The 23,811-nt window shown below is 48.5% G+C and overlaps 1 protein-coding gene across 1 annotated transcript in view; it reads left to right on the top strand.

The window, feature by feature from the left end:
- The window catches only part of ITIH6 (inter-alpha-trypsin inhibitor heavy chain family member 6), a 269,579-nt gene that overhangs the window by 13,595 nt on the left and 232,173 nt on the right, over positions 1-23,811 (top strand). The gene's annotated exons all lie outside the window — the stretch shown is intronic.

Genomic DNA, 23,811 nt, shown 5'->3' with positions numbered 1-23,811 from the left:
GTTTCAGTAAATGCCCAGTTCTGTCTGTGGGGTCAGTAAATGCCCAGTTCTGTCTGCAGGGTCAGTAAATGCCCAGTTCTGTTTGTGGTTTCAGTGAATGTCCAGTTCCGTTTGTGGTTTCAGTAAATGTCCAGTTCCGTTTGTGGTTTCAGTAAATGCCCAGTTCTGTCTGCGGGGTCAGTAAATGCCCAGTTCTGTCTGAGGGGTCAGTAAATGCCCAGTTCCATTTGTGGTTTCAGTAAATGCCCAGTTCTGTCTGCGGGGTCAGTAAATGCCCAGTTCTGTCTGCGGGGACAGTAAATGCCCAGATCTCTCTGTGGGGTCAGTAAATGCCCAGTTCCATTTGTGGTTTCAGTAAATGCCCAGTTCTGTCTGCGGGGTCAGTAAATGCCCAGATCTCTCTGCGGGTCAGTAATTGCCCAGTTCTGTCTGCGGGGTCAGTAAATGCCCAGTTCTGTCTGCGGGGTCAGTAAGTGCCCAGATCTCTCTGCGGGGTCAGTAAATGCCCAGATCTCTCTGCGGGGTCAGTAAATGCCCAGTTCCATTTGTGGTTTCAGTAAATGCCCAGTTCTGTCTGCGGGTTCAGTAAATGCCCAGATCTCTCTGCGGGGTCAGTAAATGCCCAGTTCCATTTGTGGTTTCAGTAAATGCCCAGTTCTGTCTGTGGGGTCAGTAAATGCCCAGTTCTGTCTGCATGGTCAGTAAATGCCCAGTTCTGTTTGTGGTTTCAGTAAATGTCCAGTTCCGTTTGTGGTTTCAGTAAATGTCCAGTTCCGTTTGTGGTTTCAGTAAATGCCCCGTTCTGTCTGCGGGGTCAGTAAATGCCCAGTTCTGTCTGAGGGGTCAGTAAATGCCCAGTTCCATTTGTGGTTTCAGTAAATGCCCAGTTCTGTCTGCAGGGTCAGTAAATGCCCAGTTCTATCTGCGGGGTCAGTAAATGCTCAGTTCTGTCTGCGGGGCCAGTAAATGCCCAGTTCTGTCTGCGGGGCCAGTAAATGCCCAGTTCTGTCTTAGGGGTCAGTAAATTCCCAGTTCTGTCAGTTGGGTCAGTAAATGCCCAGTTCTGTCTGCGGGGTCAGTAAATGCCCAGTTCTGTCTTAGGGGTCAGTAAATGCCCAATTCTGTCAGTTGGGTCAGTAAATGCCCAGGTCTGTCAGTGGGGTCCGTAAATGCCCAGTTCTGTCTGCGGGGTCAGTAAATGCCCAGTTCTGTTTGTGGTTTCAGTAAATGCCCAGTTCTGTCAGTTGGGTCAGTAACTGCCCAGTTCTGTCAGTGGGGTCAGTAAATGCCCAGTTCTGTCAGTGGGGTCAGTAAATGCCCAGTTCTGTCAGCAGGGTCAGTTAATGCCCAGTTCTGTTTGTGGTTTCAGTAAATGCCCAGTTCTGTTTGCGGGGTCAGTTAATGCACAGTTCTGTCTGCAGGGTCAGTTAATGCCCAGTTCTGTTTGCTGGGTCAGTTAATGCACAGTTCTGTCTGCAGGGTCAGTTAATGCACAGTTCTGTCTGCAGGGTCAGTTAATGCCCAGTTCTGTCTGCAGGGTCAGTTAAGGCCCAGTTCTGTTTGCGGGGTCAGTTAATGCACAGTTCTGTCTGCAGGGTCAGTTAATGCCCAGTTCTGTTTGCGGGGTCAGTAAATGCCCAGTTCTATCTGCTTGGTCAGTAAATGCTCAGTTCTGTCTGCGGGGCCAGTAAATGCCCAGTTCTGTCTGCGGTGTCTGTTAATGCCCAATTCTGTCTGCGGGGTCTGTAACTGCCCAGTTTTGTCTGCAGGGTCAGTAACTGCCCAGTTCTGTCTGCAGGGTCAGTTAATGCCCAGTTCTGTCTGCGGGGTCTGTAACTGCCCAGTTTTGTCTGCGGGGTCTGTAACTGCCCAGTATTGTCTGCAGGGTCAGTAACTGCCCAGTTCTGTCTGCAGGGTCAGTTAATGCCCAGTTCTGTTTGCGGGGTCAGTAAATGCCCAGTTCTGTCTGCAGGGTCAGTAAATGCCAAGTTCTGTCTGTGGGGTCAGCAACTGCCCAGTTCTGTCTGAGGGGTCAGTAAATACCCAGTTCTATCTGCTGGGTCAGTAAATGCTCAGTTCTGTCTGCGGGGCCAGTAAATGCCCAGTTCTGTCTGCGGGGCCAGTAAATGCCCAGTTCTGTCTTAGGGGTCAGTAAATGCCCAGTTCTGTCTGCGGGGTCTGTAACTGCCCAGTTCTGTCTGCAGGGTCAGTAAATGCCCAGTTCTGCCTGCAGGGTCAGTTAATGCCCAGTTCTGTTTGCGGGGTCAGTAAATGCCCAGTTCTGTCTGCGGGGTCTGTAACTGCCCAGTTCTGTCTGCAGGGTCAGTAAATGCCAAGTTCTGTCTGTGGGGTCAGCAACTGCCCAGTTCTGTCTGAGGGGTCAGTAAATACCCAGTTCTATCTGCTGGGTCAGTAAATGCTCAGTTCTGTCTGCGTGGCCAGTAAATGCCCAGTTCTGTCTGCAGGGTCAGTTAATACCCAGTTCTGTTTGCGGGGTCAGTAAATGCCCAGTTCTGTCTGCGGGGTTTGTAACTGCCCAGTTCTGTCTGCAGGGTCAGTAAATGCCCAGTTCTATCTGCGGGGTCAGTAAATGCTCAGTTCTGTCTGCGGGGCCAGTAAATGCCCAGTTCTGTCTGCGGGGCCAGTAAATGCCCAGTTCTGTCTTAGGGGTCAGTAAATGCCCAGTTCTGTCAGTTGGGTCAGTAAATGCCCAGTTCTGTCTGCGGGGTCAGTAAATGCCCAGTTCTGTCTTAGGGGTCAGTAAATGCCCAATTCTGTCAGTTGGGTCAGTAAATGCCCAGTTCTGTCAGTGGGGTCCGTAAATGCCCAGTTCTGTCAGTGGGGTCCGTAAATGCCCAGTTCTGTCTGCGGGGTCAGTAAATGCCCAGTTCTGTTTGTGGTTTCAGTAAATGCCCAGTTCTGTCAGTTGGGTCAGTAACTGCCCAGTTCTGTCAGTGGGGTCAGTAAATGCCCAGTTCTGTCAGTGGGGTCAGTAAATGCCCAGTTCTGTCTGCGGGGTCAGTAAATGCCCAGTTCTGTCTGCGGGGTCAGTAAATGCCCAGTTCTGGCTTAGGGATCAGTAAATGCCCAATTCTGTCAGTTGGGTCAGTAAATGCCCAGTTCTGTCAGTGGGGTCAGTAAATGCCCAGTTCTGTCTGCAGGGTCAGTAAATGCCCAGTTTTGTTTATGGTTTCAGTAAATGCCCAGTTCAGTTTGTGGTTGCAGTAAATGCCCAGTACTGTCTGCGGGGTCAGTAAATGCCCAGTTCTGCCTGCGGGGTCAGTAAATGCCCAGATCTCTCTGCGGGGTCAGTAAATGCCCAGTTCCATTTGTGGTTTCAGTAAATGCCCAGTTCTGTCTGCGGGGTCAGTAAATGCCCAGATCTCTCTGCGGGTCAGTAAATGCCCAGTTCCATTTGTGGTTTCAGTAAATGCCCAGTTCTGTCTGCGGGGTCAGTAAATGCCCAGTTCCGATTGTGGTTTCAGTAAATGCCCAGTTCTGTTTGCGGGGTCAATAAATGCCCAGTTCTATCTGCGGGGTCATTAAATGCCCAGTTCCGTTTGTGGTTTCAGTAAATGCCAAGTTCTGTCTGTGGGGTCAGTAAATGCCCAATTCTGTCTGCAGGGTCAGTAAATGCACAGTTCTGTTTGTGGTTTCAGTAAATGTCCAGTTCCGTTTGTGGTTTCAGTAAATGCCCAGTTCTGTCGGGGGGTCAGTAAATGCCCAGTTCTGTCTGCGGGGTCAGTAAATGCCCAGTTCTGTCTGCGGGGTCAGTAAATGCCCAGTTCTGTCTGCGGGGTCAGTAAATGCCCAGATCTCTCTGCGTGGTCAGTAAATGCCCAGTTCCGTTTGTGGTTTCAGTAAATGCCCAGTTCTGTCTGTGGGGTCAGTAAATGCCCAGTTCTGTCTGCAGGGTCAGTAAATGCCCAGTTCTGTTTGTGGTTTCAGTGAATGTCCAGTTCCGTTTGTGGTTTCAGTAAATGTCCAGTTCCGTTTGTGGTTTCAGTAAATGCCCAGTTCTGTCTGCGGGGTCAGTAAATGCCCAGTTCTGTCTGAGGGGTCAGTAAATGCCCAGTTCCATTTGTGGTTTCAGTAAATGCCCAGTTCTGTCTGCGGGGTCAGTAAATGCCCAGTTCTGTCTGCGGGGACAGTAAATGCCCAGATCTCTCTGTGGGGTCAGTAAATGCCCAGTTCCATTTGTGGTTTCAGTAAATGCCCAGTTCTGTCTGCGGGGTCAGTAAATGCCCAGATCTCTCTGCGGGTCAGTAATTGCCCAGTTCTGTCTGCGGGGTCAGTAAATGCCCAATTCTGTCAGTTGGGTCAGTAAATGCCCAGTTCTGTCAGTGGGGTCCGTAAATGCCCAGTTCTGTCAGTGGGGTCCGTAAATGCCCAGTTCTGTCTGCGGGGTCAGTAAATGCCCAGTTCTGTTTGTGGTTTCAGTAAATGCCCAGTTCTGTCAGTTGGGTCAGTAACTGCCCAGTTCTGTCAGTGGGGTCAGTAAATGCCCAGTTCTGTCAGTGGGGTCAGTAAATGCCCAGTTCTGTCTGCGGGGTCAGTAAATGCCCAGTTCTGTCTGCGGGGTCAGTAAATGCCCAGTTCTGGCTTAGGGATCAGTAAATGCCCAATTCTGTCAGTTGGGTCAGTAAATGCCCAGTTCTGTCAGTGGGGTCAGTAAATGCCCAGTTCTGTCTGCAGGGTCAGTAAATGCCCAGTTTTGTTTATGGTTTCAGTAAATGCCCAGTTCAGTTTGTGGTTGCAGTAAATGCCCAGTACTGTCTGCGGGGTCAGTAAATGCCCAGTTCTGCCTGCGGGGTCAGTAAATGCCCAGATCTCTCTGCGGGGTCAGTAAATGCCCAGTTCCATTTGTGGTTTCAGTAAATGCCCAGTTCTGTCTGCGGGGTCAGTAAATGCCCAGATCTCTCTGCGGGTCAGTAAATGCCCAGTTCCATTTGTGGTTTCAGTAAATGCCCAGTTCTGTCTGCGGGGTCAGTAAATGCCCAGTTCCGATTGTGGTTTCAGTAAATGCCCAGTTCTGTTTGCGGGGTCAATAAATGCCCAGTTCTATCTGCGGGGTCATTAAATGCCCAGTTCCGTTTGTGGTTTCAGTAAATGCCAAGTTCTGTCTGTGGGGTCAGTAAATGCCCAATTCTGTCTGCAGGGTCAGTAAATGCCCAGTTCTGGCTTAGGGATCAGTAAATGCCCAATTCTGTCAGTTGGGTCAGTAAATGCCCAGTTCTGTCAGTGGGGTCAGTAAATGCCCAGTTCTGTCTGCAGGGTCAGTAAATGCCCAGTTTTGTTTATGGTTTCAGTAAATGCCCAGTTCAGTTTGTGGTTGCAGTAAATGCCCAGTACTGTCTGCGGGGTCAGTAAATGCCCAGTTCTGCCTGCGGGGTCAGTAAATGCCCAGATCTCTCTGCGGGGTCAGTAAATGCCCAGTTCTGTCTGCGGGGTCAGTAAATGCCCAGTTCTGGCTTAGGGATCAGTAAATGCCCAATTCTGTCAGTTGGGTCAGTAAATGCCCAGTTCTGTCAGTGGGGTCAGTAAATGCCCAGTTCTGTCTGCAGGGTCAGTAAATGCCCAGTTTTGTTTATGGTTTCAGTAAATGCCCAGTTCAGTTTGTGGTTGCAGTAAATGCCCAGTACTGTCTGCGGGGTCAGTAAATGCCCAGTTCTGCCTGCGGGGTCAGTAAATGCCCAGATCTCTCTGCGGGGTCAGTAAATGCCCAGTTCCATTTGTGGTTTCAGTAAATGCCCAGTTCTGTCTGCGGGGTCAGTAAATGCCCAGATCTCTCTGCGGGTCAGTAAATGCCCAGTTCCATTTGTGGTTTCAGTAAATGCCCAGTTCTGTCTGCGGGGTCAGTAAATGCCCAGTTCCGATTGTGGTTTCAGTAAATGCCCAGTTCTGTTTGCGGGGTCAATAAATGCCCAGTTCTATCTGCGGGGTCATTAAATGCCCAGTTCCGTTTGTGGTTTCAGTAAATGCCAAGTTCTGTCTGTGGGGTCAGTAAATGCCCAATTCTGTCTGCAGGGTCAGTAAATGCACAGTTCTGTTTGTGGTTTCAGTAAATGTCCAGTTCCGTTTGTGGTTTCAGTAAATGCCCAGTTCTGTCGGGGGGTCAGTAAATGCCCAGTTCTGTCTGCGGGGTCAGTAAATGCCCAGTTCTGTCTGCGGGGTCAGTAAATGCCCAGTTCTGTCTGCGGGGTCAGTAAATGCCCAGATCTCTCTGCGTGGTCAGTAAATGCCCAGTTCCGTTTGTGGTTTCAGTAAATGCCCAGTTCTGTCTGTGGGGTCAGTAAATGCCCAGTTCTGTCTGCAGGGTCAGTAAATGCCCAGTTCTGTTTGTGGTTTCAGTGAATGTCCAGTTCCGTTTGTGGTTTCAGTAAATGTCCAGTTCCGTTTGTGGTTTCAGTAAATGCCCAGTTCTGTCTGCGGGGTCAGTAAATGCCCAGTTCTGTCTGAGGGGTCAGTAAATGCCCAGTTCCATTTGTGGTTTCAGTAAATGCCCAGTTCTGTCTGCGGGGTCAGTAAATGCCCAGTTCTGTCTGCGGGGACAGTAAATGCCCAGATCTCTCTGTGGGGTCAGTAAATGCCCAGTTCCATTTGTGGTTTCAGTAAATGCCCAGTTCTGTCTGCGGGGTCAGTAAATGCCCAGATCTCTCTGCGGGTCAGTAATTGCCCAGTTCTGTCTGCGGGGTCAGTAAATGCCCAGTTCTGTCTGCGGGGTCAGTAAGTGCCCAGATCTCTCTGCGGGGTCAGTAAATGCCCAGATCTCTCTGCGGGGTCAGTAAATGCCCAGTTCCATTTGTGGTTTCAGTAAATGCCCAGTTCTGTCTGCGGGTTCAGTAAATGCCCAGATCTCTCTGCGGGGTCAGTAAATGCCCAGTTCCATTTGTGGTTTCAGTAAATGCCCAGTTCTGTCTGTGGGGTCAGTAAATGCCCAGTTCTGTCTGCATGGTCAGTAAATGCCCAGTTCTGTTTGTGGTTTCAGTAAATGTCCAGTTCCGTTTGTGGTTTCAGTAAATGTCCAGTTCCGTTTGTGGTTTCAGTAAATGCCCCGTTCTGTCTGCGGGGTCAGTAAATGCCCAGTTCTGTCTGAGGGGTCAGTAAATGCCCAGTTCCATTTGTGGTTTCAGTAAATGCCCAGTTCTGTCTGCGGGGTCAGTAAATGCCCAGTTCCATTTGTGGTTTCAGTAAATGCCCAGTTCTGTCTGCGGGGTCAGTAAATGCCCAGATCTCTCTGCGGGGTCAGTAAATGCCCAGTTCCATTTGTGGTTTCAGTAAATGCCCAGTTCTGTCTGCGGGGTCAGTAAATGCCCAGATCTCTCTGCGGGGTCAGGAAATGCCCAGTTCCATTTGTGGTTTCAGTAAATGCCCAGTTCAGTCTGCGGGGTCAGTAAATGCCCAGATCTCTCTGCGGGGTCAGTAAATGCCCAGTTCCATTTGTGGTTTCAGTAAATGCCCAGTTCTGTCTGCGGGGTCAGTAAATGCCCAGATCTCTCTGCGGGGTCAGTAAATGCCCAGTTCCATTTGTGGTTTCAGTAAATGCCCAGTTCTGTCTGTGGGGTCAGTAAATGCCCAGTTCTGTCTGCAGGGTCAGTAAATGCCCAGTTCTGTTTGTGGTTTCAGTAAATGTTCAGTTCCGTTTGTGGTTTCAGTTAATGTCCAGTTCAGTTTGTGGTTTCAGTAAATGCCCAGTTCTGTCTGCGGGGTCAGTAAATGCCCAGTTCTGTCTGAGGGGTCAGTAAATGCCCAGTTCCATTTGTGGTTTCAGTAAATGCCCAGTTCTGTCTGCGGGGTCAGTAAATGCCCAGATCTCTCTGCAGGGGTCAGTAAATGCCCAGTTCCATTTGTGGTTTCAGTAAATGCCCAGTTCTGTCTGCGGGGTCAGTAAATGCCCAGATCTCTCTGCGGGGTCAGTAAATGCCCAGTTCCATTTGTGGTTTCAGTAAATGCCCAGTTCTGTCTGCGGGGTCAGTAAATGCCCAGATCTCTCTACGGGGTCAGTAAATGCCCAGTCACATTTGAGGTTTCAGTAAATGCCCAGATCTCTCTGCGGGGTCAGTAAATGCCCAGTTCCATTTGTGGTTTCAGTAAATGCCCAGTTCTGTCTGCGGGGTCAGTAAATGCCCAGTTCTGTCTGCGGGGTCAGTAAATGCCCAGTTCCGTTTGTGGTTTCAGTAAATGCCCAGTTCCATTTGTGGTTTCAGTAAATGCCCAGTTTCGTTTGTGGTTTCAGTAAATCCCCAGCCTGTCTTTGACCTCATGATTTGGAGAAGTGTGACTGATTCAAAATCACATGCAAAGATTCCCGGATACAGACTTTTTGGAGTGTTTGGAGGTTGGAAGTATCCCTTCTTTGTGTGCGTTGGACTATCTATGGATTCCATATGTATTGTGGTGTTTTTCCGCAACCGTCATTAGATTGTATGGGTAGGAAGTAATCTGGAATTATTGATGATTGTTTTGTTATTGCCATATGTTTTTTTTATTTTTTTATTATGTGTTTTCAAGAAAATATAAAGTTTCATTGTGAAAGTCAACTTGGGGTAGATTTGTGAGTGCCTACATTATTGAAATAACAAGTCTGGGGACTAAGATCCCATATGTAGGCACTAATTGATTGTTTTTCTTCCAGGAAACTAGTTTGATCTTTTCACACATACGCTTTTATGTCTATTTTCATATGTCTTTGCCCAGATGTGTTGGGGGGATTAGGGCAAACCCCAGTGGTTTATTTGCTCAGCAGCCTGTCTTTGGTGGCGGTAAACACCAGGGTTTAGACACAGTGATAGTAAATGCCCAGCCTTTCTTTGGTGGCAGTAAATACCTGGATTTACCCACAGTGTTAGTAAATGCCCAGCCTGTCTTTGGTGGCAGTAAATACCCGGGTTTACCCACAGTGATAGTAAATACCAAGCCTGTCTTTGGTGGCAGTAAATGCCCGGGTTTACCCACAGTGATAGTAAATGCCCAGCCTGTCTTTGGTGGCAGTAAATGCCCGGGTTTACCCACAGTGATAGTAAATGCCCAGCCTGTCTTTGGTGGCAGTAAATGCCCGGCTTCACCCACAGTGACAGTAAATGCCCAGCCTGTCTTTGGTGGCAGTAAATGCCCGGCTTCACCCACAGTGACAGTAAATACCCAGCCTGTCTTTGGTGGCAGTAAATGCCCGGCTTCACCCACAGTGATAGTAAATGCCGAGCCTGTCTTTGGTGATTCAGAAAAGGGGGTGGTGATGAACAGAGTGCCTTAATTAAGCAGACCACTCTTACCCAGTCCAAAGATCAGGGCTTGATCCATCACCGTTTTTTAGCTCACTGCACCATCCCAGCTCAGAACTTGGCTATATGCAAATTAGTCTGTTCCTGTCCCAGTGCATGATGGGAACAGGGCAAACCAAACTACCAAGCCAATTCTTGTACTGGGAAGGAAACAAGCTTCCGGGGACCAGTTTCTGCCATTTCAGGCGTCGTCGGCCCGGCTTGCTTGAATCCTGATGGTGCAATGAGCAAGGGACTCACATCTGAGTATACCCTTCCACGCTTATGGTGGACAAAATGATTCAGAAAAGGGGGTGGTGATGAACAGAGTGCCTGAATTAAGCAGACCACTCTTACCCAGTCCAAAGATCAGGGCTTGATCCATCACCGTTTTTTAGCTCACTGCACCATCCCAGCTCAGAACTTGGCTATATGCAAATTAGTCTGTTCCTGTCCCAGTGCATGATGGGAACAGGGCAAACCAAACTACCAAGCCAATTCTTGTACTGGGAAGGAAACAAGCTTCCGGGGACCGGTTTCTGCCATTTCAGGTGTCGTCGGCCCGGCTTGCTTGAATCCTGATGGTGCAATGAGCAAGGGACTCACATCTGAGTATACCCTTCCACGCTTATGGTGGACAAAATGATTCAGAAAAGGGGGTGGTGATGAACAGAGTGCCTGAATTAAGCAGACCACTCTTACCCAGTCCAAAGATCAGGGCTTGATCCATCACCGTTTTTTAGCTCACTGCACCATCCCAGCTCAGAACTTGGCTATATGCAAATTAGTCTGTTCCTGTCCCAGTGCATGATGGGAACAGGGCAAACCAAACGACCAAGCCAATTCTTGTACTGGGAAGGAAACAAGCTTCCGGGGACCGGTTTCTGCCATTTCAGGCGTCGTCGGCCCGGCTTGCTTGAATCCTGATGGTGCAATGAGCAAGGGACTCACATCTGAGTATACCCTTCCACGCTTATGGTGGACAAAATGATTCAGAAAAGGGGGTGGTGATGAACAGAGTGCCTGAATTAAGCAGACCACTCTTACCCAGTCCAAAGATCAGGGCTTGATCCATCACCGTTTTTTAGCTCACTGTACCATCCCAGCTCAGAACTTGGCTATATGCAAATTAGTCTGTTCCTGTCCCAGTGCATGATGGAAACAGGGCAAACCAAACTACCAAGCCAATTCTTGTACTGGGAAGGAAACAAGCTTCCGGGGACCGGTTTCTGCCATTTCCGGCGTCGTCGGCCCGGCTTGCTTGAATCCTGATGGTGCAATGAGCAAGGGACTCACATCTGAGTATACCCTTCCACGCTTATGGTGGACAAAATGATTCAGAAAAGGGGGTGGTGATGAACAGAGTGCCTGAATTAAGCAGACCACTCTTACCCAGTCCAAAGATCAGGGCTTGATCCATCACCGTTTTTTAGCTCACTGCACCATCCCAGCTCAGAACTTGGCTATATGCAAATTAGTCTGTTCCTGTCCCAGTGCATGATGGGAACAGGGCAAACCAAACTACCAAGCCAATTCTAGTACTGGGAAGGAAACAAGCTTCCGGTGACTCAAGCAAGCCGGGCCGACGACGCCTGAAATGGCAGAAACCGGTCCCCGGAAGCTTGTCTCCTTTCTGGTGAAGAATTGGCTTGGTAGTTTGGTCTGCCCTGTTCCCATGATTCACTGGGCCAGGGACAGACTAATTTGCATATAGCCAGGTTCTGAGCTGGGATGGGGCAGTGAGCTAAATAACGGTGATGGATCAAGCCCTGATCTTTGGACTGGGTAAGAGTGGTCTGCTTAATTCAGACACTCTGTTCATCACCACCCCCTTTTCTGAATCATTTTGTCCACCATAAGCGTGGAAGGGTATACTCAGACATGAGTCCCTTGCTCACTGCTCCATCAGGATTCAAGCAAGCCGGGCCGACGACGCCTGAAATGGCAGAAACCGGTCCCCGGAAGCTTGTCTCCTTTCTGGTGAAGAATTGGCTTGGTAGTTTGGTCTGCCCTGTTCCCATGATGCACTGGGCCAGGGACAGACTAATTTGCATATAGCCAGGTTCTGAGCTGGGATGGGGCAGTGAGCTAAATAACGGTGATGGATCAAGCCCTGATCTTTGGACTGGGTAAGAGTGGTCTGCTTAATTCAGACACTCTGTTCATCACCACCCCCTTTTCTGAATCATTTTGTCCACCATAAGCGTGGAAGGGTATACTCAGACATGAGTCCCTTGCTCACTGCTCCATCAGGATTCAAGCAAGCCGGGCCGACGACGCCTGAAATGGCAGAAACCGGTCCCTGGAAGCTTGTCTCCTTTCTGGTGAAGAATTGGCGTGGTAGTTTGGTCTGCCCTGTTCCCATGATGCACTGGGCCAGGGACAGACTAATTTGCATATAGCCAGGTTCTGAGCTGGGATGGGGCAGTGAGCTAAATAACGGTGATGGATCAAGCCCTGATCTTTGGACTGGGTAAGAGTGGTCTGCTTAATTCAGACACTCTGTTCATCACCACCCCCTTTTCTGAATCATTTTGTCCACCATAAGCGTGGAAGGGTATACTCAGACATGAGTCCCTTGCTCACTGCTCCATCAGGATTCAAGCAAGCCGGGCCGACGACGCCTGAAATGGCAGAAACCGGTCCCTGGAAGCTTGTCTCCTTTCTGGTGAAGAATTGGCTTGGTAGTTTGGTCTGCCCTGTTCCCATGATGCACTGGGCCAGGGACAGACTAATTTGCATATAGCCAGGTTCTGAGCTGGGATGGGGCAGTGAGCTAAATAACGGTGATGGATCAAGCCCTGATCTTTGGACTGGGTAAGAGTGGTCTGCTTAATTCAGACACTCTGTTCATCACCACCCCCTTTTCTGAATCAGCCTGTCTTTGGTGGCAGTAAATACCCGGGTTTACCCACAGTGTTAGTAAATGCCCAGCCTGTCTTTGGTGGCAGTAAATACCCAGGTTTACCGACAGTGTTAGTAAATGCCCAGCCTGTCTTTGGTGGCAGTAAATGCCCGGGTTTAGATACGGTGATAGTAAATGTCCAGCCTGTCTTTGGTGGCAGTAAATGCCTGGGTTTAGACACAGTGATAGTAAATGCCCAGCCTGTCTTTGGTGGCAGTAAATACCCGGGTTTATACAGAGTGCCAGTAAATGCCCAGGCTGTCTCGGGTGTCAATATATACCCGGGTTTATTCAGAGTGCCAGTAAATGCCCAGGCTGTCTCTGGTGTCAATATATACCCAGGTTTATTCAGTGATAGTAATTGACCAGGTCTGTATACGGTTTCAGTAAATGCCCAGGCTGTCTCTGGGTCAATATATACCTGGGTTTATTCAGAGTGTCAGTAAATGCCCGGCTGTCTCTGGGTCATTATATACCCGGGTTTAATCAGAGTGTCAGTAATTGCCCAGGCTGTCTCTGTTGTCAATATATACCTGGGTTTATTCAGTGATAGTAATTGAGCAGGTCTGTATACGGTTTCAGTAAATGCCCAGGCTGTCTCTGGGTCAATATATACCCGGGTTTATTCAGAGTGCCAGTAAATGCCCAGGCTGTCTCTGATGTCAATATATACCCGGGTTTATTCAGTGATAGTAATTGACCAGGTCTGTATACCATTTCAGTAAATGCCCAGGCTGTCTCTGGTGTCAATATATACCCGGGTTTATTCAGAGTGCCAGTAAATGCCCAGGCTGTCTCTGGTGTCAATATATACACCCAGGTTTATTCAGTGATAGTAATTGACCAGGTCTGTATACGGTTTCAGTAAATGCCCAGGCTGTCTCTGGGTCAATATATACCCGGGTTTATTCAGGGTGCCAGTAAATGCCCAGGCTGTATCTGGTGTCAATATATACCCGGGTTTATTCAGGGATAGTAATTGACCAGGTCTGTATACGGTTTCAGTAAATGTCCCATTCTGCTTGTGGGGCGTCTGCATTCTATACATGCTACCTGAGTACCAGTGCCAGGTGGGGCCAGTAACACCCAGTTGTCTATGCAACGTCAGGAAATGCCCAGCTGTCTCTGGTGTCAATATATACCCGGGTATATTCAGAGTGCCAGTAAATGCCCTGGCTGTCTCTAGTGTCAATGTATACCCGAGTTTATTCAGAGTGCCAGTAAATGCCCAGGCTGTCTCTGGGTCAATAAATACCCGGGTTTATACAGAGTGCCAGTAAATGCCCAGGCTGTCTCGGGTGTCAATATATACCCGGGTTTATTCAGAGTGCCAGTAAATGCCCAGGCTGTCTCTGGTGTCAATATATACCCAGGTTTATTCAGTGATAGAAATTGACCCAGGCTGTCTCTGGGTCAATATATACCCGGGTTTATACAGAGTTCCAGTAAATGCCCAGGCTGTCTCGGGTGTCAATATATACCCGGGTTTATTCAGAGTGCCAGTAAATGCCCAGGCTGTCTCTGATGTCAATATATACCCGGGTTTATTCAGTGATAGTAATTGACCGGGTCTGTATACCATTTCAGTAAATGCCCAGGCTGTCTCTGGTGTCAATATATACCCGGGTTTATTCAGAGTGCCAGTAAATGCCCAGGCTGTCTCTGGTGTCAATATATACACCCAGGTTTATTCAGTGATAGTAATTGACCAGGTCTGTATACGGTTTCAGTAAATGCCCAGGCTGTCTCTGGGTCAATATATACCCGGGTTTATTCAGGGTGCCAGTAAATGCCCAGGCTGTATCTGGTGTCAATATATACCCGGGTTTATTCAGTGATAGTAATTGACCAGGTCTGTATACGGTTTCAGTAAATGTCCCATTCTGCTTGTGGGGCGTCTGCATTCTATACATGCTACCTGAGTACCAGTGCCAGGTGGGGCCAGTAACACCCAGTTGTCTATGCAACGTCAGGAAATGCCCAGCTGTCTCTGGTGTCAATATATACCCGGGTATATTCAGAGTGCCAGTAAATGCCCTGGCTGTCTCTAGTGTCAATGTATACCCGAGTTTATTCAGAGTGCCAGTAAATGCCCAGGCTGTCTCTGGGTCAATATATACCCGGGTTTATACAGAGTGCCAGTAAATGCCCAGGCTGTCTCGGGTGTCAATATATACCCGGGTTTATTCAGAGTGCCAGTAAATGCCCAGGCTGTCTCTGGTGTCAATATATACCCAGGTTTATTCAGTGATAGAAATTGACCCAGGCTGTCTCTGGGTCAATATATACCCGGGTTTATACAGAGTTCCAGTAAATGCCCAGGCTGTCTCGGGTGTCAATATATACCCGGGTTTATTCAGAGTGCCAGTAAATGCCCAGGCTGTCTCTGGTGTCAATATATACCCAGGTTTATTCAGTGATAGAAATTGACCAGGTCTGTATACGGTTTCAGTAAATGCCCAGGCTGTCTCTGGGTCAATATATACCTGGGTTTATTCAGAGTGTCAGTAAATGCCCAGCTGTCTCTGGGTCATTATATACCCGGGTTTATTCAGAGTGCCAGTAAATGCCCAAGCTGTCTCTGGGTCAATATATACCCAGGTTTAATCAGAGTGTCAGTAAATGCCCAGGCTGTCTCTGTTGTCAATATATACCCGGGTTTATTCAGTGATAGTAGGTCTGTATACGGTTTCAGTAAATGCCCAGGCTGTCTCTGCATCAATATATACCCGGGTTTATTCAGAGTGCCAGTAAATGCCCAGGCTGTCTCTGGTGTCAATATATACCCGGGTTTATTCAGTGATAGTAATTGACCAGGTCTGTATACGGTTTCAGTAAATGCCCAGGCTGTCTCTGGTGTCAATATATACCCGGGTTTATTCAGAGTGCCAGTAAATGCCCAGGCTGTCTCTGGTGTCAATATATACACCCAGGTTTATTCAGTGATAGTAATTGACCAGGTCTGTATACGGTTTCAGTAAATGCCCAGGCTGTCTCTGGGTCAATATATACCTGGGTTTATTCAGAGTTCCAGTAAATGCCCAGGCTGTCTCTGGTGTCAATATATACCCGGGTTTATTCAGTGATAGTAATTGACCAGGTCTGTATACGGTTTCAGTAAATGCCCCGTTCTGGTTGTGGGGCCTCTGCATTCTTTACATGGGCCTCAGTTCGAGTGCCAGGCGGGGCCAGTAACACCCAGTTTTCTATGCAACACCAGTAAATGCCCAGGCTTCCCCTTGGTCAATATATACCCGGGTTTAATCAGAGTGTCAGTAAATGCCGAGGCTGTCTCTGGTGTCAATATATACCCAGGTTTATTCAGTGATAGTTATTGACCAGGTCTGTATACGGTTTCAGTAAATGCCCAGGCTGTCTCTGGGTCAATATATACCCGGGTTTATTCAGAGTGTCAGTAAATGCCCAGGCTGTCTCTGGTGTCAATATATACCCGGGTTTATTCAGAGTGCCAGTAAATGCCCGGGCTGTCTCTGGTGTCAATATATACCCGGGTTTATTCAGTGATAGTAATTGTCCAGTTCTGTATACGGTTTCAGTAAATGCCCAGGCTGTCTCTGGGTCAATATATACCTGGGTTTATTCAGAGTGTCAGTAAATGCCCAGGCTGTCTCTGGTGTCAATATGTGCCCGGGTTTATTCAGAGTGCCAGTAAATACCCAGGCTGTCTCTGGTGTCAATATATACCCGGGTTTATTCAGTGATAGTAATTGACCAGGTCTGTATATGGTTTCAATTAAATGCCCCGTTCTGGTTGTGGGGCCTCTGCATTCTTTACATGGGCCTCAGTTCGAGTGCCAGGCGGGGCCAGTAACACCCAGTTTTCTATGCAACGCCAGTAAATGCCCGGGCTGGCTCTGGGTCAATATATACCCGGGTTTATTCAGAGTGCCAGTAAATGCCCAGGCTGTCTCTGGGGTCAATATATTCCTCGCCGAACTTCAGTCAGAGCCAGACTGAGGGACCTTCACTGGCTCCCGGTGAGATCCAGAATCGAATTTAAGAGCATGTGCATCGCACACCGCTCCTACTGGGGAACAGGTGATAGAGATCGCAGGTCACCCAACCAACAATTTCACCATATAGTTTTCGGGCCCATAAATTTCAGTTCAATGTATACATTAGTCAGATGACCTTACAATTCTACCATCAGTAACCCTGATTCCTTCCTATTGTATTCTAATGTACCCGACTTACCAATCCACCGTTACGGGTACCTAATGACCACAATGGATCAGGGAGCTAGCTGTGAAGAAAGGCAGACAACATGCAAAATACCAACTTTACTCTATATTCATTGAAATGACCACGGACAACTGAGAAGTTTTAAGAGTTTTATCTAGATTTCATTTTCTGAGAGCATTAGGCTTACAGTTAAAAGGCAGTCAATAATCAGGATAACGAAAAGCATATAACCATAAAGAAATAAAGTAAGGGCAATCATTAAGTTTTCAAAAATAATAGTGAGACAGGGATTACTTCAATTCAGAATTTAGAGAAAAATATAAACCACATCAATAATTCATTTAACAGTTTGAGAAATTGTGTTTTAAAAGGTAGGGAAACATAGGAACATGCTATGGAAATAATGCAACGAATTTTCATATGCGGAAAGCATGGAAAAGCTTTACGAATGCAAAGGTACGTCTTTATTGAAGCAAAGACAGGAAAAATAGAAAGGTGCAGTTTAGAGTTTGCTCTTATAATTACCTAGACTGGTGTGAAAACCAACCCTGGCCACAGGTTAGTCAAGGACAGAAAAACCCTCAAGGAAGGATAACCCTCAATGGGACAGCAGGTGCAGAATGGACACCCCAGGACAGGACAGGAAACCCAGATTAGGATCAGGACAGGACCACCAGGACACGACCAGCACCCGCAGTTTGGAAGCAACGCCTGCGCTCCACCCTCTCTGCAGCTATCAGTCAGAACCCCGATTGGGTTAGCGAACTCCCCAGCAAAGTGCTCCGCCAGCCCTTAAGGTTTGGTAAAACCTTTAAAGTCTATGGTCAATTCGGACAGAGTGCTCCGCAGCGCTCTGTATATTCAGTCACCTATTGAGTGCGTTGGGTCAGTGACAGGTCAGCTATTCGGACAAGTCGGACAAATTCCCTAGGTGAACCTAGGCTAGTTATACTGTTTTTGGGTCAGTGTACCACCCCCCAATGTTGCAAAGTGTCAGAATCCCCAATTTTGATTGGTCCTAAAGTAGGATAGGCTAACACACCAATCAGAACAGACTTCTATAAGGCACAATTTGCATTTCATGGGTCCGCCTAGCAGTTTTGGGGTTCCCACGGAAAAGTAGCACAGAATACAATAAAACATTACATTTGTTACGATTAGAGAACACATTCTGCTCCATCCCCTTGGGTCAGAGGTGGCTTTCGCAGGAGCATCTTGACTGTGGCTGCCAGCTGGCTGAGTTCCACTGCTCAAGGCTACATCTCTCCCTGGCTGCACGATTCTGCGCAGAAGGGACCTTCAAAATTGTTTTGTCTCATTCCGACCCCCCCAGTTATCGCGGTACATGAAAAGTAAGCGAAAACAAATTAACACATAGAAATAAATGAATGTACTACATTTTACATGTGGGTTCTTTATATTTCACCTTATAAAAATATACTATGCATTTATATATTAGTGCAATACACAATAACACGAGAGCATCCGCACGAGCTTCACCACGTTATTACAATGTGTAGCCATCTTAGCTGCCTTACGGATGCGCACCCTTTTCCCTCCAAGACTCCAACTACGTCACGTCACGTGAGTGTGACTAACGCATGCGCAGAAGCAAATTCAAAAGCAGCGGCCATGTTTACGGACAAGAGTTAATGGGTTTAGTAAAACACATAGGCAAGCGTCTCTAAGATACACGCATATCTGAAAATAAATGAAATTAGTAAAACGAACAATTTGTATTACCGAGTTATACCAGATTCGAGGTTCATGACTCGAGCAAGTCGCGTAATATGCAAATCCTTGCTCTATCACAGGCCCCTCTATCAACTCTCCCCTGGTGAAAGCCTACCTACCCTCTCGCTCACTCAGATCCGCGACCTCCCACCTCGCCTCAGTACCACGCATTAGGAAGGCCAGGTGTGGAGGCCGCTTGCTCTCTTACAACCTAGCTAGGATCTGGAACTCCCTTCCCCCCCATATCAGATCAGAACCTAACCTTCTCACTTTCCGTAAACTGTTAAAAACTTGGCTTTTCAGCAAAATTTCAATTTAATTCTTCACTCAGCTTCTCTTATTCCAGCCTCTTCGACTCAACTCAATCTTTTCAACAGTGCTGGGACGCCCCTGGGTAGCCATCGCGCTTTACAAATCCTCATTCCATTCCATTCCATACCCGGGTTTATTCAGAGTGCTAGTAAATGCCCAGACTGTCTCTGGTGTCAATATAAACCCGGGTATTTTCAGAGTGCCAGTAAATGCCCAGGCTGTCTCTGGTGTCAATATATACCCGGGTTTATTCAGAGTGCCAGTAAATGCCCAGGCTGTCTCTGGGTCAATATATACCTGGGTTTATTCAGAGTGCCAGTAAATGCCCAGGCTGTCGCTGGTGTCAATATATACCCGGGTATATTCAGGGTGCCAGTAAATGCCCAGGCTGTCTCTGGGTCAATATATACCTGGGTTTATTCAGAGTGCCAGTAAATGCCCAGGCTGTCTCTGGTGTCAATATATACCCGGGTTTATTCAGAGTGCCAGTAAATGCCCAGGCTGTCTCTGGGTCAATATATACCCGGGTATATTCAGAGTGCCAGTAAATGCCCAGGCTGTCTCTGGGTCAATATATACCTGGGTTTATTCAGAGTGCCAGTAAATGCCCAGGCTGTCTCTGGTGTAAATTTATACCCGGGTTTATTCAGAGTGCCAGTAAATGCCCAGGCTGTCTCTGGGGTCAATATATACCCGGGTATATTCAGAGTGCCAGTAAATACCCAGGCTGTCTCTGGGTCAATATATACCTGGGTTTATTCAGAGTGCCAGTAAATGCCCAGGCTGTCTCTGGTGTCAATATATACCCGGGTTTATTCAGAGTGCCAGTAAATGCCCAGGCTGTCTCTGGTGTCAATATATAACCGGGTTTATTCAGAGTGCCAGTAAATGCCCAGGCTGTCTCTAGTGTCAATGTATACCCTGGTTTATTCAGAGTGTCAGTAAATGCCCAGGCTGTCTCTGGTGTCAACATATACCCAGGTTTATTCAGAGTGTCAGTAAATGCCAGGCTGTCTCTGGTGTCAATGTATACCCGGGTATATTCAGAGTGCCAGTAAATGCCCAGGCTGTCTCTGGTGTCAATATATACCCGGGTTTATTCAGAGTGCCAGTAAATGCCCAGGCTGTCTCTGGTGTCAATATATACCCGGGTATATTCAGAGTGCCAGTAAATGCCCAGGCTGTCTCTGGTGTCAATATATACATGGGTTTATTCAGAGTGCCAGTAAATGCCCAGGCTGTCTCTGCTGTCAATATATACCCGGGTTTATTCAGAGTGCCAGTAAATGCCCAGGCTGTCTCTGGTGTCAATATATACCTGGGTATATTCAGAGTGCCAGTAAATGCCCAGGCTGTCTCTGGTGTCAATATATACATGGGTTTATTCAGAGTGCCAGTAAATGCCCAGGCTGTCTCTGCTGTCAATATATACCCGGGTTTATTCAGAGTGCCAGTAAATGCCCAGGCTGTCTCTGGTGTCAATATATACCTGGGTTTATTCAGAGTGCCAGTAAATGCCCAGGCTGTCTCTGGTGTCAATATATACCTGGGTTTATTCAGAGTGCCAGTAAATGCCCAGACTGTCTCTGGTGTCAATATATACCTGGGTTTATTCAGAGTGCCAGTAAATGCCCAGGCTGTCTCTGGGTCAATATATACCCGGGTTTATTCAGAGTGTCAGTAAATGCCCAGGCTGTCTCTGGTGTCAATGTATACCCGGGTATATTCAGAGTGCCAGTAAATGCCCAGGCTGTCTCTAGTGTCAATATATACCCGGGTTCATTCAGAGTGCCAGTAAATGCCCAGGCTGTCTCTGGTGTCAATATATACCTGGGTTTATTCAGAGTTCCAGTAAATGCCCAGGCTGTCTCTGGTGTCAATGTATACCCGGGTTTATTCAGAGTGTCAGTAAATGCCCAGGCTGTCTCTGGTGTCAATATATACCCGGGTATATTCAGAGTGCCAGTAAATGCCCATGCTGTCTCTGGTGTCAATATATACCCGGGTTTATTCAGAGTGTCAGTAAATGCCCAGGCTGTCTCTGGTGTCAATGTATACGCAAGTTTATTCAGAGTGTCAGTAAATGCCCAGGCTGTCTCTAGTGTCAATATATACCCGGGTTTATTCACAGTGTTAGTAAATGACTAAAATGACCAGGTCTGTAAACGGTTTTCAGTAAATGCCCAGTTTTGTTTATGAGTTTTGTTTAAATGTCAAGTTTTGTCTGCAGGCACATATTTTATGGCCTAGGCAACCGGGGCAATTCCCCCCCCCCCCCCCGTAAAGTAACCTCTCTTTATTTAACAATCTGTGTATTCCAGAGGCTTTATACACCTCTCTAACTCCCCGTCTCTGGCTCTGCCTCTCCACCCCGTGGCATCTTTAAGATATTTGGGGTCCCAGGAAAGATATTTCACCTGCTCTGTGCCACCCTCTTAATGCTCGGTACATACTCAAGCATTGCTTTGGCTTCAGGTGGGCTTGAGTAACAAGTAATACATTAATATTATGTCGCTTACAGCGGCCCCCAAAATATGTCTGATCCGGGGCCCCTAAAATCCTTAAGATGACAGAGTTTGCGGGGACAGTAAATGCCCGGTTTTCTCTGCCATGCCAGTCAGTGCCCAGGGTGTCCTGCTCTGTCAATAAATGCCCGGTTCTCTATACCGTGTCCCAGGCCTTATGACGTCAGGGAGTGCCCACTTGTATTTCTGTCATGAGTAAATCACCTCTCATGCCTCTGCGATCAGGAAATGGCATCTTTTATCTCTGCCTGTGGTGTCAGTAATTGCCCATTTGTGTCCGTGGTATGAATAAATGCCCTTTTCTGCCCATGCCATCTGTAAATGTCCCCTTATGTCTGTGGCATCAGTACATTCCCACTTCTGCCCGTGGCGTCAGTAATTGCCCAGCGTGGCTGTGGCATCCGAAAACACCTTCTTGTGCCCATGACATCAGCAAATGCCCACTTGTGCTTGAATTTAAACACAATAGGGCACCCCAAAACCCCCCCAGGAAACTGGGTAACTAATCAGAAAGCAAAATGTCCCAGGAGGGATTATTTCCAATATAATTCGGGCATCTTTGTCCTACTGATGCAACGCTATGTTCAAGATGCAAAAAACACTGTTAACAACATAAAGAATATAACTCAGGTGGGGTGGGCGAGCGGGTGTTAACGCAGTGCATGCCCCCCCCCCCCATGAGAAATTACCATCTACAATGAAACCCTGTGCCCTCAAGCAATGCGGTGCCCTGTCTACCCAGAAACGTTCAGCAAAACGAGTGCATTTGGTGAGCACACTGAGGTCGAGTCAAGGCGCTGATAAACAAGGGAGAGAGAGGACAGAGCGGACAGACAGAGGGACGAAGAAGAAAGAACACTGCAGAGAACACGCCAGGAATGTTGGCAGAGCCTTGAAGGAGGCCGCAGCTGCGGGTAATGGGGGCCACCTGGGTATCCGACCCATATCTGCCAGGAATCAGTGCGGGGGGGGGGGGGGCTGGGGGGGGTCCAATCCACTGGCCAAGAATGTGGAGGAGACACAGGAGGCGGTGTTTGGTCCCCGCCAGTCCCATCCGGTGCCGTGATCTGAGCCAGCCCACCTCTGTGCATGACGCTCAGTGTGATCTTGGTCGCTTCTGACCTTGCACTGGCAGCTGAGGCCCACGGGGAGGCGCTGCGCCTGCTGGACGTAGCCTCGGCTGGAGGGTGCCCACCCCCCGCCGAGGGCGGCTGCTGCCCCTCGCCAGCCATCCTCTGTGCATGACGCACCGTGTGATCTTGTTCTCTCCTGACCTTGCACTGGCAGCTGAGGCTCACGGGGAGGCGCTGCGCCTGCTGTTCGTAGCCTCGGCTGGAGGGTGCCCACCCCCCGCCGAGGGCGGCTGCTGCCCCTCGCCAGCCATCCTCTGTGCATGACGCACCGTGTGATCTTGTTCTCTCCTGACCTTGCACTGGCAGCTGAGGATCACGGGGAGGCGCTGCGCCTGCTGTTCGTAGCCTCGGCTGGAGGGTGCCCACCCCCCGCCGAGGGCGGCTGCTCCCCTCGCCAGGCCAGCAGCAGCTGGGAAGGGCAGGAGGACAGGGTTTTTCCACTCCCCCATGGGCACGTGTTGGACTGGCCTGTGGGGCAATCCTCCAGCGCCAGAGGGGCTGGGCTGACAGATCAGTGCATGGGACAGTATTTGGGGCTCTTTTGGGCCAGTGTTTGGTCTGTTGGGCTGGTTTTTAGGTCTCGCCTGCAGGCAGCGCGCGTGCGCTGTCGCTATGGCGACATTTATCGTGTCTATAAAAACCCTCCATAAAAGGGCTTTTAACCCGCCCATTACTTACCATTGGTTGGCATCCTTCTCACTCTTCTTTGCTACATTCTAATTCGTCAGGACAGGAGAGGCGTTATTTTGTTGTGTCTATGTATACATATAGACTCTTAGGGGCACGATGTGATGAGGTAATATGAGGTAATATAGAATGTAGGAAACCTGCTTCATTCATAAACCGTGTGCTGTGATTCGACATAACAAAAGTGGCGACGAGCATGGGGTTGTCGCAGGAACAGTGAGGAACACAGTGGGATCCGAGTTAGGAAATGAGGCACAGCGTCTGGTGCACGATGATCTGGGTCGCACCAGACAATCCAGTCCCAATCAACCTAGTTTTAGGTTTGCTGTAACTTCCTGGAAATTAGGCACACTATCTGGTGCGCAATGATACGAGTCGCACCAGACAATCTGGTCACAATCAACCCAAGGTTGGGCTCGACGTACCACCCTAGAATGAGGCACAAAGTCTGGAGTACAATGATACAAATCGTACCAGACAATCCGGTTACAAACAACCCACAGTCGGGTTCACCATACCTCCCTGGAATGAGGCACAATATCTGGTGCGTGATGATACAAGTCCATCAGACCGGCTACAATCAACCCACGGTCGGGTTTTCCGTACCACCTAAGAATGAGGCACAACGTCTGGTGCGCAATGATACGAATCGCGCCAGACAATCCGGTAACAATCAACCCACGGTCGGGTTTTCAATATTCTTCACCGTACCTCCCTGGAATGAAGCACAACGTCTGGTGCGCAATGATACAAATCGTACCAGACAATCAGTTACAATCAACCCACAGTCGGGTTCACCGTACCTCCCTGGAATGAGGCACAACATCTGGTTGGTGGTGATACGAGGCGCACCAGACCAGTTACAATAAACCCACAGTCGGGTTCGCTGTACCTGCCTGGAATGAAGCACAACGTCTGGTGTGTGATGATACGAGTCGTACAAGACAATCCAGTCCCACACACACAGTTGCAAGTTCAGTAGTACTGCATGAGGTAGAATGAAGCACAACTACAGATGCAGCTTCCCTCCGAGGTTCTTAACCTGTGAATCG

The sequence above is a fragment of the Lissotriton helveticus genome, chromosome 10, assembly GCF_964261635.1.
Source record: "Lissotriton helveticus chromosome 10, aLisHel1.1, whole genome shotgun sequence".
NCBI classification, from domain to species: domain Eukaryota; kingdom Metazoa; phylum Chordata; class Amphibia; order Caudata; family Salamandridae; genus Lissotriton; species Lissotriton helveticus.
This window is presented reverse-complemented; position numbering and strand designations above follow the sequence as displayed.